At 44.5% G+C, this 18548-nt stretch overlaps 1 protein-coding gene across 8 annotated transcripts in view; it reads left to right on the top strand.

The window, feature by feature from the left end:
- Positions 1-18548, top strand: part of BMAL1 (basic helix-loop-helix ARNT like 1) — a 105118-nt gene that overhangs the window by 26763 nt on the left and 59807 nt on the right. For all 8 annotated transcript variants that reach the window (XM_070428279.1, XM_070428282.1, XM_070428281.1 and 5 more), the window contains exon 2: positions 4751-4823. The gene's annotated coding sequence lies outside the window, so the exon portion shown is untranslated. The remainder of the gene's footprint in view (positions 1-4750; positions 4824-18548) is intronic.

Below are 18548 nucleotides of genomic sequence, written 5' to 3'. Positions count from 1 at the left end.
GTATTTATTTCTTTATTTTTTTCAGTGATAGTGAATGGTATTGTACTTTTAATTTCAGTGTCCACATGTTCATTGCTTTTTATTTTTATCTTGTATCCTCACATCCTTGCTAAACCCACTAATTAGTCATAAGCATTTTTGTGTGTGTATATTCCTCAGGGTTTTCTACCTAGACAGTCATATCATTTGCAAATAGCAATTGTTTTATTTATTTATTTCCAATATGTATGTTTTTTATTTCTTTTACCTCTTGTGCTGGCTAAAGCTTCCAATATTATGTTGAATAAGAATGGACATTATTTTCCATTCCTAATCTTGGGGGAAAGCATTCAGTCTTGCACCATTAAGTATATTGTTAGCTGTAGAGTTTTTTCCAAATGTCATTTGCACTTTGCTGGTAGGGGTGTGGGTGGGACATGAGGTTTTCTGTGGTGTTTGTCTGAAAAAGAGTAGTTATTATCTAAAAGTTTTTGTCTTGCTGGATGGAGCAAGCTTTTCCTGGGGCTTTTTTTTTTTTTCTTCTGTGCCTATTGGCATTTCCAGGTTGCCCGCTTCTTCAGTTTCAAGTCTTGGCTATGTGAGGCAACAAGAAAATGCAGGGAACTCACCACAGTGTCCTGCCTGGGTCCTGAGGTCCCTAACAGGTCTGCCTTCTTCACTCTGCCTTTCAGAGTCTTCTTATGCTTGTTTTATATATAACGTCCAGAGTTTTAGTTGTGCATAGCAGGTGGAATAGAGAAAAGTATGTCTACTCCATCTTCCTGGAAGTGGAAGTGGTTGGTAGAAATTAGAGGACTTGGGTTGGGGCCAGTTTGTGAAGGGCCCCAATACCAAGGATTTGACTCTGTAGGTGGTAGGAGGTGACAGTGGACATTGGGGCAAAAGGAAGATGAAAGTCTACATGGGCAACAAGGAAGTGTGAAGAGATGAGGTTGAGTCTGTAGTTTCTAGTGTGGGCAGCTAGCTTTGAACCTGGAAAGGCAGGGGAGGAGTGTAAGTGCAACAGAGTGGGTATAGTATAGGCATTTTACAGCACATCAGGAAATTTGGACTAACTGCCTCCCTTCAGGGAAGGCTCCCCAGAGGAAGCCTGGCTGCTGTGCACAAATCTAAGAGTATGCATTCTGGGCAAAGAAAACAATGTGGGGGGAAAGCATCGATACAGGCAACAGCATGGTGGGCCTGCTGGGACTCCAGCTAGCTGAGGCATAAAGGGGAATAATTAGTTCCATAACTGGAAAGGACGCTCCAGGAGTTCACGAAATGAAGAGGTTTCACAATGGGCATTGATATTGCCGGTGGTCTGTTTGGTTCTTTGCCTCCTGTTCTTTGTGTGTTGGCATCAGTCTTTTCCACTACAGACAGGCCACCCTTCTTCTGGGGGCTTCCCTGCTGACAGCGCCAGGTTAACCATTCCAGGGAAGGGAGACTTCCTTCCTCTGAATCCATACATCAATTCCAGAGAAAGGCTCTGGTTGGCCAGGCTTGGGTAGTGTGCTAATCCTTTTGGACCAGTCACTGTTTCGAGGGGATAGAGCAGTGATGGTGAACCTATGACATGCGTGTCAGAGGTGACACGTGAACTCATTTTCTTGGTTGATTTTTCTTTGTTAAATGGCATTTAAATATATAAAATAAATATCAAAAACGTAAGTCTTTGTTTTACTATGGTTGCAAATATCAAAAAATTTCTATATGTGACACGGCACCAGAGTTAAGTTAGGGTTTTTCAAAATGCTGACACGCCGAGCTCAAAAGGTTCGCCATCACTGGGATAGAGCATTCTAGCCTGGGTTGGGTCATTTGCCCACCCCTGTTAGGGCCAACAAGGTCCTTTTTAAGAAGAATGAAGAATAAAAGCATCCAGGGAAGATTTAAAAAGAAAATAATATTTACTATGGCTTGCTGTACTATGTTCTTGAAAAATATATAGTATGTAAATTTAGGAAACTCTTTGGAGAATTTTAAGCAGGGGACTTAATCAAATTCAGGTTTACTTAAAGTCATCTCAGAAACTGTTTGAGGTTATAGTTGGAATAAATAAATGACTAGAAGTGGGGAGACTGATTAGGAGGCTGCTGTAGCTCCAGGGATACTGATGAGACCTTAGTTAATTCATTTGGATTTCACCTCCAGCCACAGCATCAGTAAGATGGAAGAGAGGGATAGAGACTAGGCACAAGTAGACACACAAGGCTGGGTGACCAGCTGGAGGGAGCAGGGAGAAGAGGGGGCTTAAAGAGGATTTGCCACCACCAAGGGGGTAATGACTGTTCTCTGGAAGGCTAGTTTTGTCTTTGGAAACTAGTTATTAAGTGGTTGCATACTCGGCATATCTAATTGCTTCTTGAGAAATGTGAGTGTTATTGGCTTCTTGTGGTACATGAACTGAAAAGGGAAGCTGATTGATTGTATTTTTCTCCCTTTAAAACGGTTCCCTTCTTTAAGAAATCAGATAATAGGAGAGGTAGTCAGGACTGCCAATCAAGAAATACATGGACGGGAAGAGGACAGTGGCCTGAAAACCCTACCTCCCCCACCGACCTTCCCCTAAACCACTTTGGAAACATTCATTCCTTTGACATTGTCGTTGCCAGGAAGACTTTGAAGGATTTTAAGCAAAGAAATGATATAATTTGACTTATGTTGTTACAGAGTCCCTCCCTTATTGAGAATAGATTATGGATGGAGGTAAGAATGACATCAAGAGTAGAAGCAGGGACATCAGTTAGGAGGCCATTGCAATAATCTAGGATGGTAATAGTGGAGGGGATGAGAAATGGTCATATTCTGAATATATTTTGAAGGTAAAAAAAAATCAGTTTTGGTGAGGATTGGATGTGGAATAAGAGAGAAAGAGAGGAGACAAAAATGACTCCAAACCTGTTGGCTTGTGCAATTGGACAGTCAGTGGATTAAAGTAAGATGGGTAAGATTCCGGAGGGAGCAAGTCTGGAGGAAGGTCAGGGGTCTGTGTTGGACATGTGAAGCTTGAGACATTGGACAAGTCTTAGACCTCTTGTCCATTTGACTTGAAGCAGACAATAGGACATACTAGCCAGGAGTTCAGAGGAGAGGTCCAGGCTTGGAGAGAAATCTGGGCATCATCAGCATATAGCTGATATTAGAATCCCTGAGATGAGCCGAGATCACCAAGGGTATACAGAGAAGAGAAAAGAATAAGGACGGAGCCCTGGGACACTTTGACATTAGGAGGCGGGGAGACAAGGAAGAACCAACAAAGGGAACAAACAGCCAATGAGGTGGATGGAAAACCAAGATTGCCGTCCTGGAAGCCAGGTGAAGAGAGTAGTCAAACAAGAGGGAATGACTAACTGGTAGCAAAAGCTGTAAGATGAGGACTAAGACCTGCCCATCAGATCTAGCAACATGGAGGATAGGTCTTTGTGCTTTTGGACCCAAGCTTAACCTTTCAAGTACATCATAGTTCCTGCCTTGAGGAGAATTCCATTGTGCAAAAAAAGGATCATTTAAGATTGATTGAAATAAATCTAAGGTGAGCAGATAGTAGCATGGGAGTCCATCAGAAGGGGACAGTACTTCTGGCTTTTATGGGGAGAGTTGGGGCCAAATTCATTGATGTCTTCATTTGTTCATTCCACAAATATTTTTGGGTGCCAGGGACTAGAAGGAAGGGGGAAGGGGAAGTTATTGTTATAAAGGTATAAAATTTCAGTTTTGCAGATGAAAGGAATTCTGGAGATGAATGGTGATGGTTGTACAACAGTATGAATGTACTTAACACTGAGCTGTACACTTAAAAATGGCTAAGCCTGTTGATTCTGTTATATGTACTTTATCACAGTAAAAAAAAATCAGAGAGAAAAAAACCTTATCTCCACGCAACCCCTTTCCCCATCCCATGACTTGGTGATTGGGAATATGATGTGTGAAATGGATGGCATTTCCGTAGGAGGAAATTACATGGAGAGAAGCAGAGGAAGACCTCCAGCCAGAGGGAAAGGACTAGCTATCAGTCCTTTTTGCCTGGTTCGTAGGGCTCATGGGGGGAGACCATACAAGCTGAGCTTGCAGAATCAGGCCGGGCTAGTTGGTGCAGGCCTGGCAGCCTGGCTCTAGAATTGGGCTTGCCTTCTTAGATTCTGGGAGCCTCTGGAGGTTTCTGCCCAAGGGAGTGTCATTCCAAAGGTGTGCATTTAGAAGGTTAATCTCATTAATTCTTCCCATTAAACCATTGCCTATTAAAAGCAGTGGGATTGAGGCATGCATCTGTATGGTAACAATTGCAGGCTAGCAGAATGTTAGATACTCAGGCGTGTGTTAATGAATTGAGTAGGTTATTTTTCCACCCATTTTACAAATATTTATTGAGGACTGTCTAAATGCCTGTCGTGTGCTAGGCAGTGGGGGAAAGGGAAGGAATGAATTTACTAAATCTCTTTTCTTGATAAGTCTACAGTGTAAGAACTCCCTTTCCTAAATAAGAAATTATGCTACATTGTGCCAGAGTATTGCCATAAACATCTCACCAGAGCTCCCTGGGAGCTGGGAGGAGGGTGTGCCTGGCCTGCCTAGGACCCTGGGGAGGCTTCCAGGGAAGGACTGTTCAGTGGATTTGAAGGATAAGTAGCTTTTTCTAGGCAGAGAAGCAGAGATGGGCATCCTGGGAGGAAGGTAAATCAAACTTATTGGGAGTTGTAAATTTAAAGAAAATGTATAAATATTCTATTTTAAAGCTAAACTCTTATTTCATTGGCTTATTTTGTAGGTGGTACTGGCTAGAGTGCATACTTTTGGACCCAAGCTTAACTTTTCAAATGTGGAATCCCAGGCCTTCATTGGTAAGTTTGTTTGATGCCTTCTTATAAAATTATGCTATCAAGGATCAGTAGTTGTCATTGGTGCTCTGTGGAAGTTACCAAGCCTGAACCCTAAAGAAGCTTGTAGTCAAGGAGGAACAGATCCACAGAAATGGAGTGTCAGTGTAGGCGTCTGTGGGAGCTGCAGAGAGGGGGCCAGAGAAGGCCATCCAGGGAGGCAGGGGATGGATGCAGATGGCCTCATGGAGAGGTAGAACTTTGGCTTTGTTTGAAGGAAGAAGTCCCAGGAGGAGAGAAATAAGCTTTTTGGGCTTGAAACGGTGGGCATAAGACACAGTGAAAGTGGTCTCAGGTGTAGAGAACTTCATCCAAAGGAGTCATGGGCAAGAACTTTGACAGGATCTGCTGGTGTTTGATTATTCTAGACTAGGGTCATCAAACTTTCCTGTAAAGGATGAGATGGTAAATATTTTTGGCTTCATAGGCCATGTGGTCTCTGTCATAGCTACTCAACTCTGCCATTGTAGCATGAAAGCAGCCATAGATAATACATAAACGGTGGGTGTGGCTGTGTTCCAATAAAGCAGGGGTGGGGAACTTTTTTTCTTCCAATAGCCATTTGGATATTTATAATATCATTCTGGGCCATTTGAGATTGTTAACTTAAAAATTAGTCTGCTAGCCCTGGCCAGTTTGGCTTAGTGGATAGAGCGTTGGCCCTTAGGCTGAAGAGTCCCAGGTTTCATTCCGGTCAAGGGCACAATCCCCAGCCATGGTCAGGGAGCGTGTGGGAAGCAACCAGTCAATGTGTCTCTCTCACATTGATGTTTCTCTCTTTCTGCCTCTCCCCCTCCCTTCCAGTCTCTCTCAAAATCATTCAAAAAATAGCTTTGGGTGAAGATTAACAACAACAAAATTAACCTGCTATATTTGGTCAAACAATTAACTCATCCCAATGCTTTGGTAGGGCCAGACCAAATGGTTTTGCAGGTCTTATATGGCCTGCAGGCTAGATGTTCCCCACCCTGCAATAAAAGTTTATTTACAGACTAGGTAGTGGTTTAGATTTGGTCTGTGTAGTAGGCTATAGTTTGCCCACTCCTTTTCTAATCCCCAAATGCCAGTCTAACGCATTTGGTCTTTTTCCTGTAGGCAGTGGGGAACTATTGACATTATTTTGGGCAAAGAAGTGAAATGGCAGAGTGACATGTTAGGAACATTCATCTGATACCTGGACAAGAGGCATGAGCCCTATTCAAAGGCAGCCAAAGTGATCCAGGCATGAGGTCATGTGGTTAAGAGTGGTTAGAATGAGAGCACAGGACCAATCGAAGAGATATTGCAAAGGAAGAACCGTAGGATTTTCAGGCTTCTTAACGACAGGAGCCAAAGATAAAAATTTAAACTTGGGAGACATCAGGTGTGAAGAAGCGTGGTTGATGTGTCTGGTTTTAGATACATTGAATTCAAGATGACAGTGGTTCATAGACAACTGGAAAAGCAGGGCTGAAGCCTGGACTTAGATGGTAGGCCTGGAGATGTAGAACAGGAGCCATCGGTTTAAATAAGTTCTCCCATGATGAACAGAGGCCTGAGCCTTGGGGAGTGCACCCAACTCTGGGATGGAAAAAAGAAGGTAGAAAAGAACCAGAGCCAGGAAGGTGGGAGTCCCAGGAAGGGAAAAGGACCAGGGACAAAGGACCTGAAAGAAGGGCACCAAATCTGTGACAAGGTGGTTACAGATGGCCTTGAGATATGTGATGCTGTGAGGGGGGCCGAGGACAGGAAGAAGTGGAAGGAAGCCAAGTTGCACAGGGTTGCACAGAAATAAGGAATAAAGAACCAGAGACATTAGTAAAGTGGACCACTCATAGAGTTTGGGTGGTAAAAAAAAAAGGCGACACATAAGATTTCAGTATTTGCATGTCTAAGTAACCTGTTCTTTAGCTTTGAGGCAGGTAAAGCATGCTGGGACCAGTTCTCACTTCCTTCTCTGGAGCCAAGCTGTGTTTGGGAGTTTGTGTGTACATTGGGCTTGCATTGTGTTCTTAGGCTCCCTTTGAGGCGTGGTGTGCATAGCTCTGCCACAACTTGCACTGCAGAATCCAGTCCTGTTTGGACTCTTGCCATGAGACAAGATATGATCTGTTGGGGAAATACTTAGATTTGCCCAAGTTTGGAGGACCAATAAATTGGAATAAAACTTCTTACTGCAGAGTCTGCTCAAATATGGTAATTTGAAGTAATTCTTCAAGTCATTCAACTAGATATCAATTTACGCTCTGATTATTTTGAGTGCACCTTCTTTGGTTTGAATTCTAAGTCATTTGTGGTTTGGTTTATGTGAATATAGCAATTAAAAGAGAGTAATAAAAGCAACAGGCGTAACTGGGTTAGAGTCACCATTTATGGAACACTCACTGTGTACCAGGTACAGTGCTGAGTACTCTCTAGCTGTCACTTTATTTTATCTTTGCAACAGCCTGTGACGTGGGAAGTACTATTTTCATTTCAGCAATAAGGAAATCCAGTCATAGGTTGAATAACCTGCCCAAGGTTATAAGGGATTTGAACCCAGTTCTATCTGACCCCTGGTTTATGCTGCTCCCTGTTTTCTCCCATTTAAGTCAGAATTTCTCCTCCTACTTACATAGAATTACTCGAGACAGATTGAGCTCTTCCGGTTAAATATTCAGAGACTCCAGTGGGTGTTTCCACTTCCTAGGCACCTACTAAAAGGGTGGAAGGAGTGTGGGATCTCTAGAAGAGATGAAGCCCAAACTTCACACTTAACTTTAACTGTTCCACCAGATACTGTTTTCCTTTAGCTGGAGAAGGCGGCAGCCCTGGGCTTGGAAAGGAAGCATGTCAGTAGGATTTCGGTCCTAGCTCTGTGGCAATTATAATCCACTTTCTGTTTCGATACTTGGTATTTCTCTCTACTCACCTCCAATTTCAAGCTCCAAGGGCAGGGACCTATTTTGTCTTGTTTGCATCTGTGTCCCCAGCATCTACATGGTATCAGACATGTAGTATGTGCTCACTAAATATTTGTTGCTTCTAATGAGCCAGACAACTTGGGACAAGGTGCTCTCGGTGCTGTGGTATAGAAATGACACCAGACAAGTGCTCTGTCCTCATTAGGCAGATGTCCTAGTGGGGCAGTCAGACAGTCTAGAGGTCTGAGATACACAGTAGTGCAAGGGCAGGCAGCATGGTAATGCTCTGAAGTGAAATAAAGTGAGAGGGGGGTGGAGGGTAATGGGCTAACAGTTTAGTTAGGGTCATCAGGAAGTCCTCACCAAGACATGAAGTGAGATAATGAGGCTGTTGGGGGAAAATGTCATAATAATGCTACTGAGGTTTAATTCTTTTGCTTGGCTGTGGTGGTTAGCACCCAGCTAACTGTTCCCTCAGCAGGGCTCCCTCCAAACCTCACGTCTCTGGCCGTGCTGAGCGCTCCCTTCCCCTCCTGGGTCTGCTCACTCCTTATCTGGCCTGCCCTCTCCTTGTCCTCCAGACCTCAGCCTCTGCAGTCCGCTTTGCCAGTTTTCTTTGTCCTTAGCTTAATAAAGTTTTGCTTGGTCCCTTTCATTACACCCTAAGTGTTCTCCCCAGGTGAGCTCATCTACTGCTTCCTCTATCTGGGAGTCACCCACATCTACATATTCAGCCCCAAACCCCCTCCCAGCCCTCACTCCTAGCTGTGGCCCCGCAGGTATCTCAAACTCATCTCTCCCCTGGTACCAAATGTGTCTCTCTCTGTGTGTCTGTTGCCTGCCTTGGGTGGGACTACACTTCCTCAGTTCTGTCTACTGTAGGAGTCATTCTTGGCTTTGTCCTTTCCCTCAACTGCCATCACCCACCAGTTGCCACATCCTGTGGAGACCATCTCTCTAGTTTGTCACCTCACACCTTCTCCCTCCTCACTCCTTCATTTTGGGACTCATCGTGGGGAATTTTTTTAAACTTGCTTTTCATTTGTCTTCCTGTGTCCATCTTTGTCCTCCCTCATGCCACTCTCACACTCCTATCAGCAAGATATTTCTAATTCACAAATCTGACCAAGGCTTTCTTCTGCTTATAACTCTCCAAGGGCTTCTCATTGCTTCTAGAAGAAAACTCAAGTCCCATCAGCGGACCTACAGTTCTTTCATAATCTGGCTCTGGGCCACCTTCCTCATTTCACTTTTTCTCTAACCCATATTTCTAACCTCAGTTCAACCTTCCAACAGCCTATGCCTCCTGGTGCCTTTGCCATTGCTGAGCCCTCTCCTAGGAGTGACCCACCCCTGCTCCCCATTTTGGTAACTCAGTCAATTTTCCATTCTCCGGACACCGTCCTTCCCCACCCTGCACTTCTCGGTGACCTGGAGATGACCTTCCTCCTGGTTCCAGAACACCCTGCATTTTTCTCTCCCAGAGCATTTATCAGCATAACTGTTGATTTACTTACTATCTGTTATGTTCAGTAAACTGAGCTCCTTCAGGGTGGGGACCACACACACACACATGCACACACACACACGCACACTAACACACACAACCTCTGGTTCTCGGTGCCAGCACAGTTCACCTGGCTCAGGAAATGTTTGTAAAGGAGTGAAATGTCTGTTTGTGCAGCCAAACAGCAGATTTATAACATGAACAGATGTGTATGAAATTGGAGGCTCATTGGCCATTGGGTTTGGTGGGGTCCCTTCTTCTCAGTTTTGAGTGCAGCATAGGTTGTTCTGGGCTGGGTTTGTGGCTGTTCGTTGTGTCTCCCAGCATCCCGAGGCCTAGGGAATTGAACCTCTCTGTATTCTTTATGCTGACAAAAACAAAAACAAAACAACCACAACTCTTGCTATTGATGGGATAGTAATAGCAATTCAAAATGAAAAATAATCCATCAAGAAATGCTTAGGAATGAGGTCTGCCCAGCTTCAGCCTGGATGAATCCCAAATTTTCTAAATTAGCGAAAATAATTCTTGCTAGCAGCTGACAGCTTTGCTCCCACAGCTCAGCCGAGAATGCTTTTCTGTCTGGGGGCGTGAGGATAGTGAGTGGTCCTCTGTGGAAGTGCCCACGGCCTCTTTATCTTCACTCAGTCCTCAGTGATACTGAGACACAGGCTCTGGCCCCAGGGACGCCAGTCCATGACTGGGTTCCCCAGGGGTGCTGGCACAATGCACCAACGAGACAGGCAATACATTCTCATGTTTCCATTTGGGGCCTTCAGCTTGATGCTTGTTGCATCTTCTTCACTTCCTAGTTCTGCCACAGACCTGGGAAACAGCTGAGAATGCAGCTTTTATTGGGATTTCACCGTAATCTGGGAGGACTTTCTAGAAGAAGCAGCCGTCTTAAAGCAGAGGTGTTCTGCTGACCAGGGTGCTCCAGCAGGCATTGGGACGGCTGTCCTTGCCCAGAAATACTTATGCATCTTTCCCTTTGAGGGACTTTCCATAAGCTGGTCCCCTCCACATGGAATGTATTTTCCTTCCAATATGCCTCGTTCATGACTATTTGCCCTTCAGTTACCAGCCGATTTGCCTCTTACTGGGAAGCCTTTCCCACCTCCCTGATAAGGCCTTACTTATCCTCACCATTATCATTGTCTTTTTATACTGCCTAGTCTTTGCTCACCCTGTGGCCAGCACTGTCAGAGTGCTTGGTGGGTAACCACTTAGTATTAGGGCCTCAGCAGGTATTGGCTGAGGTAAGTGTTATCATTATTATCCCAGAGATGGCATTCGAGGGAATTGAGGTCCAGATCAATTGAGGACATGTGAGCAGGACTTTGGCCCCAGTGCCTGAGTGGGTAGGTGTTCTTACCCATTCTTCCATACCCCATGGTCCCTCTGCCACGCATTCCAGTAGCCCATTATCCACTATTCCCATTTTACATTGATTTGTGTCGTTCTAGATTAGTGAATCCTTGTTCCCCACTGGGCAGCCCCTGTCTGTCCCATGATAGCAGAAGCCTGACCAAAGAGTTGACTGACAGCCTGCCTGACTGCCCAGACAACCACTTACATTATGGGAGTCTGGGCTATGAACATAAAAGGGGTTTCCCAGGGCCCCCCACATTTTAGCCTGCACCCTCACCTCCGGTTTCCAAATCAGAGCCAGCTGTGCTAAGAAAGCATCTGTGCCTGAACAGGTCTGTTCCTCTGCACACTCACCTTCCTTCTCTCCACCTTGCCAACCCTGCGTCCTCCCTTTGTAAGGAAGTGACCCCTTTCTCCTCCCAGGACAGAGCTAGCCTTCCCTTTGCTCCTCTGGACTGGGACACACTCAGGGGGATGGCTCTGACCACCATGTGTCATCATGACCTCCTCGTCTTTCCTAGTGTGCTCACTGTGATATGGCAGACAGGCTGTACCGTCAGGCTGAGAGGTCTACAGAAGGGGTGAGGGTGGACATAGAGTGGCTGATGCATGATGCAGTTTGTGTGCACGTGGGCCTGTGCTGGTGAGTGAGTGAGTGAGTGAGTGAGTGTGTGTGTGTTTCTTGCTTATTGTTTTACTTGCATAATTCATCCCTGTATGCATTAGAGACCAGTTCTCCCTCTCTTGGGGGTCTAATGTGGCACCTTGAATAATAGATAGTTTATAGCTGATGGCTAAATAAACCTTTTCTCCTCTCCCAAGCCGAAGGTGCCTCCTCTTTCCCTACCCCGCACCTTGGTACCTTGGCGACCATTTCACGGGGTTGTTGTGACTGCCAGGACCCTCTTCCGAGATCCCATTCAGGCAGCAGTGATGTGAAAGCCCTGTCTAGACTCCAGCAGGCTGGGCAGGGGACTGGCTACTTTGCTTTGTTGCCAAGAAGCCTGGTCCTCCAGGGGGACCTTGCCAGTCCTCCAGAGCCCTTGCAGCAGTTCTCAACCTGTGGGTTGCGACCCCTGAAAATACATCCTGCGTATCAGATATTTACATTACGATTCATAACAGTAGCAAAATTACAGTTATGAAGTAGCAACGAAAATAATTTTATGGTTGGGGGTCACCACAACATGAGGAACTGTATTAAAGGGTCGCTGCATTAGGAAGGTTGAGAACCACTGCCTAGAACCAGGCTGGCTGGCTGAGCTCCGAGTGACACTGGTTTTGAGCAGGCAAAAAAAAAAATGGCTTCTGACCAAGTGGGGAAAGGGGCATGGGGGAGGAGCGGAGGAGGACCTTAGCCGCCCTGCGCCTTCAGTGCATTTACTGGCTGCAAACTGAGATGGGCTTGGAGGGCAGCTGCCTCCGCAAGGAGCATGCCTTTAAATAAGGGCACTCATCACACCCGTCTCAGTGGGACCTGCTTCAGAATGTCAACTCTGTGCCTGCTAGGGATGTGACTTGAAACACACCACACAAGCTCTCTAAGCCTCAGTTTCCTCACCTGTCAACTGGGGTGGTGATAATAGTAATCACCTTTATGAGGTTCTTGTGAGGGTGAAACGAAAACGTGCTTAGCATTGTACCAGACATGGAGAAAACACCAAATATCTGTTACCGTTACTATTGTTTTTATTTTATTTATTTATTTTTTACATATATATATATTTTATTTCAAAGAGGAAGGGAGAGGGAGAGATAAAACATCAATGATGAGAGAGAATCATTGATTGGCTGCCTCCTGCACGCCCCCTCCTGGGGATAGAGCCTGCAACCCAGGCATGTGTCCTTGACCAGAATCGAACCCGGGACCCTTGAGTCTGCAGGCCGACACTCTGTCCGCTGAGCCAAACCAACTAGGGCTCCATTACTGTTGTTTTTAAAAAATTGTATTGTGAATGATAATCGTAAGAAGACTTTGGATGAGATACAGAGTCTGAATGCAGTTATAGGCTGTGAGGTGTGAGGGTGTAAGAAAAGCACTTTGTGAGTTGTAAATTATGTGCAGTATTTATTATTATTAGCACAAAAAGCTGTTATCATTTTGGCTTTGGAGAAAATGAGCACAGTTTTATGATGTTGAGACTAAGTTTGTTGTTTTGCTTTTTGTTTTGGAGGGAGATTTTTGGAATCTTGCCCAGAGGCTGTGTGATGCACCTTGGTGATCTGGGTACCAAACGCCTGAATAGCACCTGGCACAGAGAAGTGTTTCTATGGGCACTGTTAGTATTTTAAATGTTTAATGGTAAACATTTAATACATAGTAGTATAGTAAGTTCTTATAGGTTCATTGACAGTAAATTGTAGGACTTCTCTCTGAACCTGAGAAATTCTCACTCTCAGAACTTTGTGCCTAGTATAGCTGAATAAATGTAAATGAATTATTCAGAATTTGATATTTGATATAGACAACTACCATTGCTGTCTCAATGTTAGAAATATCTTTTTAAGATCAACTGTTCTTGTGTTTATCTCCAGTCTATACTGTGTCTTTGCCTCACCCATCTTTCTAAAATTAAAACTGAACAAAAATTATCAATTATTGAAATGTAGATACTTTTAAGCAGAGGTTGAAAACTCTACTCATTGTCTGCATCTGGCCTGGAGATATATTTTGCCCATCCTCACAATGTTTTAAAACTTCTAAATTAGTGACTAACTTTTAGAAGTTGGTAGGTATTGTCTAGACATCTGGATTGCCAGGTCTTCATGGAAAATCGAAGGTGCGGTGGCACTGGGTCCATCCTCCCTCACAGCCCTGCTGAGGAGCGGCCCCTCTTCAGGGACTTGCTTCTCTAGTTTGCCCTGGCCCACCCAGCTGCTGCCCTTTTACCTGGCCTGAAGGTAATCGAGTGTGTTACAGGTAGCCAGCACCTCTCAGACACTGTGCGTTCATTTAGAACATATTCACTAGCAACTTTGATCACAGAGAAGAAGGTTTTTTCACTCACTAAGTTGTCCTTTTTATGATAACCCAAGGGGCCATTGTGGTGTTTTATGTAGGCCCTTTTGGGTTTAGTAGAGTCAGTCATCTTCTCTCCTCCCTGTGGAAATTTCTCATTAACAATTTTTAAGAAGTCCTCAGCAAGACTTACAAGTCAACATAAAATGTTGGGTAATGCAGGATATAAATTTTGATTACCTCTATTTAAGGGAGGTTGAAAACAAGTGCATGCTTTAATTCAGTAATTTATGATGTTGTAAATTTGAACAGTTAAAGACACTTAGCCCTTTTTATTAGCCATCTGGTTGAAATGGTCTTAATTTGGCAGAATCCTTATTGAAATAGGTGAGGAGTCTGAGGTTCTCCCCCCTGGATACCATCCCCTTCGTAGCTGTGTTTTTAGGCAGGTCCCTCCCTCCTCTCTTTCCAGCCAGTGAGGACTGGGCACTGGTGGCCACCAGCAGAGATGGGGAGGAGGTGCTGCATCCCACAGTTGTTACTTTACGGGAGTCCTTGCCAACACTGACAGTTAAAAAACTATTATCCTCTGAGCTTGTACATTTTTTTGCTTTTGTCATCATGAAAGAGTACACACTTGTAACAGATTCAGACAACACTGGTGTGCATTAACTTAAAGGAAGAAAGTCTTCTGGACCTCTTCCCAGTCTCCCCAAAGATAGGCACCTTTGAGACTTTGTTGAGTACAGTTCTGGACATTTTCATTTGCTTATGCCCCACCTCCCACCTCTCAATCCCTGTCTCCTTTGCCCTCACCCCCAACATACTGGTTTTTACTTGTGTTCTGTAAAAAAACAGAACCTATGCATACTGTTCTGCAGCTTTCCTTCTTATAGCCAACTTCCAACTCCTGTATTATCTCTTCAACTCAACATGTGCAGATAAACGTGCCTCATTATTTTTAACAGCTGTACTCCATGGTATGGATGCATTCTACGTTTATTTACTCATTCTTGTATTGGTAGACACCCAGGTTGTTTCTGATCTTTTGCCATTGCCACCATGGCTGCTGTGGACATTGTAGCACAAACTTGTGAATTTTTGCATGAGATTTTCTGTGCTATAGATACCTAGAAGTGGGACTTTGGGCTTGAATAGTTTGCCATTTAAATTTTAAATCAGTATTGCTTAATTGCTCTCCAAAAAGGTTGTACCAATTCACACTTCTCCCAAGAGTGTCCCATTATTACTCCAATAATTTAGGTTTTGCTTAAACATGTATTTAAAAAAGTAAACTTTAAAAATTCACAAATATGCCATCAAAATGATACATTTATCTTAGAAGAGCATTCAAAATACATTAAGCTAGAGATGTAATTAGATGGTTTTCATACCTTGATTTTGGTGGTGAATATCATCTGGTAAGGTGACAAAAATTTTCCCCAACTACTGTAACCAATGTAATTATTAAATACGTATCTAGAAATTGTCCTTGTGCCAGGAAGCCTTTGGAAGAATAACAGCCAAATCAGTTTCCTTTCCACAGTTCTCCCAGGGCTGCCTCGTCCTTCCCACCAAGGCTGGGTCAGCATCTAAATGGCTGCACCAGGGAGTGCCAGGCCCAAGAGATCTGGGGAGAGGGAGGTGGCAGGTGATGTAGTGAGGTACCAAGGGTTCCCTACATCACCTCCTTGCACCTAGATACCACGTTCTTCCTATGTGTATGTTCTCATAGCATCCCTATGGCCTCCCTATAAAGCAGGTACTCCCCTCTCCTCTCTGTTTATATCTGGGGACACTTGAGCTCAAAGGTCTGGCTCACTGAGTGTCGCACAGCTGGTAAGTGACAGTGCCTTGGACACAGTCTTCTGATCCCACAGGTAGTGGAGTCAGACCACTGTGAGGCTTTTTGCCTGCGGCACACCATGGATGTTTCCTTCCCTGAGCCGAGGGTGGAGAACGGAAAGGGAAGTGACATTCCCAGACTTCCTGTGGCGACTTTCGTCCACAGCTTTCTCCTCAGAGTACTGGCATTTACAGTCATGTTTTAGAACATTTTCTTAGCATTTGGGAAGGGTCTGTGAATTCTTTTTAAAAAAAAATATTTTATTGATTTTTTTACAGAGAGGAAGGGAGAGGGATAGAGAGTTAGAAACATCGATGAGAGAGAAACATTGATCAGCTGCCTCCTGCACACCCCCTCCTGGGGATGTGCCCGCAACCAAGGTACATGCCCTTGACCGGAATCGAACCTGGGACCCTTGAGTCCGCAGGCTGACGCTCTATCCACTGAGCCAAACTGGTTAGGGCAGGTCTGTGAATTCTTGATGAGGAACCTTAGCGGATCACACGTGGTTGAGAACTGCTGGTCTGGAATATCTTTTTCTCTTTGGAAAGGACAGGTCTCTGGAGATGGTTAGCTAACCACTTGCTAACTGCATATGAAACTTTGAATCCTGCCTTCTCCAAAGCCTCCTCTCTGCTTCTCTGAACTGATGTCTGGCTTTTGCTAACAGGTTGTCCTGTGTTGGCCGAAGCTTCTTAACATGGACCTCATTTCTGAATCTGACAGTAGATTTGATGCCCAGACCACATATCGTCCTACGATGTCCTCAGCTTCATTAGACACAGGCAGGGTGGTCTGGTCCAGTGAAAACAGGGATCAAGAGTTGGATAGACCTAGGTTCAAATCCTGGCCTCATCACTTATACTAGCATCACAAACTTTTGGCTGTTGACCTCATTCACCTCTCTGAGACTCAGGGTCCCCCTTCTACAAAAATAGGGATAATTCCCTCATAGGGGTATTTCGAGGAATACATGATTTAAGATTCAAAGGTGCCTCTGAGATGTTCAGCACAGAACAGACACTTGACAAATGTAAGTCCTCTCTCTTTTTCCTGCTATAGAGAGAAACTTCTCCTCTGGAGATGTTCCGAACTGGTAGCTGATGGCTGGGGATCCTGCAGCCAGGGGAAAGCCACCACATGAGCCCTGAGATGAATCATACAATGTATATTCATTCTCAGGAGCTCAGTGTTGGTAGGGGAGCCTAATGAGCAGAGGTGGTATAATATGGGCAATAATAAGAATCAGTTAGTAGAGGGATGATTAATTAACCTCTAGGTGCGGTGGGATGGAAGAAGTCATCAAGCAAGTAGGGTATTGAAGGTTGAATAGAAGCTTGACAGAGAAGATAGGCCCATATATAATTAATAGGCCACTCTATCCTTTAGTGATAAAGTTGCATTATTTTTTATGTATATACTTTAACTTCTCCTGACTCTTACCAATACAGTGGTGTATTCAAATTCATCCTCTCTTTTCTCACATTCTGCCTCTCCTTCTCTCTCCCCTACCTTAAGATGCTCAGCCACTAAAAATTTCTTAAAGACTTTCTTTATGCTGTAGTAAATTTTTAGAGTATGATGCTACTTCATTCTGCTGAGTTTTTCACAAGAGCTTTGGTGTAGCTAATTTGTTCCATTCCCTTTTTCTATGAGTAAGTTCCTTTTCTTTCTTGGCAATGAATAAACCACCAGCCACTTGGTGTTTACTGAGTCACTTCTATATACCAGGGCCATGTGTCATCCCATTTAGTTACCAGAACAACTTTGTAAAACAGGGAATGTTAAATTTTTTTATAGATGAAGAAACTGAGGCTTAAAGAGGTTACTATACTGAATATTACACAAGTGGGGAGCCACAGTTCAACTCAAGGGTTCTTTTCCCTTTCCTCTGCTCAGGGTCTTGCAGACAATAGGTGGGAAGCAAACATTTGTCTGAAGGAATGAGAGAGCTGCCACATACTGGTCAGTTCACTTCCTGCTGCTGGCTCTGTAACCCACTTGGTGAGGTGACCACATTTCTCAGATCACTGGAGCTCCAGAATCACACAGCCAGTAATACGTGATGAAAAACACAATTTCCCATCCTCTCACTTTTATTTCTAAGGTACTTGTAAGCAGATAAGTTAGACCATTAAAATGTTACCTTTTGCTTTGTCTCTGCCCTGTGAGGACTATAGGAGGGAGTGCAGACCCAGTGCTCCTGGGGCTCAGAGACAGTTTCTGGCTTGGGTTCTGCTGACTCCTCCTCAGTCACAGTGGGAAAATCACACCCCTCTGCAGAATTACATTTCCTTGGTGCAGTTTGGGGTCCAGGTGGTCCCTAAAGATCCTTCTCGCCATGTGACCTCATATCATAGAGTGAGGCTGTGGAGTGTGCTGGAAGGAACACAGGCACTGGTATCGAGAAGACCTGAGTGTGAATCCTGGCTCCTGTCTTCTCAGCTTTGTGACTCTGGGCAAATCACCTAACCTCTCTGATACTCACTGTCCACATCTGTAAAGAGGGCAGATAGGACCGCCCTCTAGGGTCACTGTCAGAATTCCAGGTGTCCTTCCCTCTGTCTCCAACTCCCAAGTGCTGTGGCTTTGGACTTGCTGGGTGTTTCCACAGTAAAACCCAAAACACCTTTATCAGGTACAGTTACACCTCCCAACATCCTGAGATGCTCAACTCTTAGATTTCTTGAAGCTATTTTGTGTTAAGAAACTCCTCAAAGGAAGATCTGGTTCTACCCCATTGAGCTTTATTAGTGCTTCAGTGACAGCACCTCATTTTCCCCTTGCACACAGCAGCTGCAGTGTGAGTCAGTTTACATGGATATAATTTCTTTTGCACTTCTTTGCAGAGAGAACTCCATTTATTTAGCAAATGTTCACCATGGCCTTATGTTAGGTGGTACACAGAGAGGAATAGACTTACACTCACTGCCCTCAAGGAGCTCTCAGGGAGCAAAGGTACAAATAGATTGTGGTGAGACTTGGGCTTGTGACATCATCAGGGCATGCAACAGGGTGCCGTGGGGAAAGAGAGGACTAAGTGGCTCTCTTCTGTGGAATCGGGAGGGTCTCATAGACAAGAGGTGACTTTTGAGCAAGTCTTAAGAGAGGAGTAGGAGAGAGA

This window comes from Myotis yumanensis, unplaced genomic scaffold (assembly GCF_028538775.1).
Source record: "Myotis yumanensis isolate MYYU_CA2020_CCGP unplaced genomic scaffold, mMyoYum1.0.hap1 SCAF_10, whole genome shotgun sequence".
NCBI classification, from domain to species: Eukaryota; Metazoa; Chordata; class Mammalia; order Chiroptera; family Vespertilionidae; genus Myotis; species Myotis yumanensis.
The sequence above is the reverse complement of the archived record's forward strand: the minus strand, read 5'-3'. Positions and strand labels throughout refer to the sequence as shown.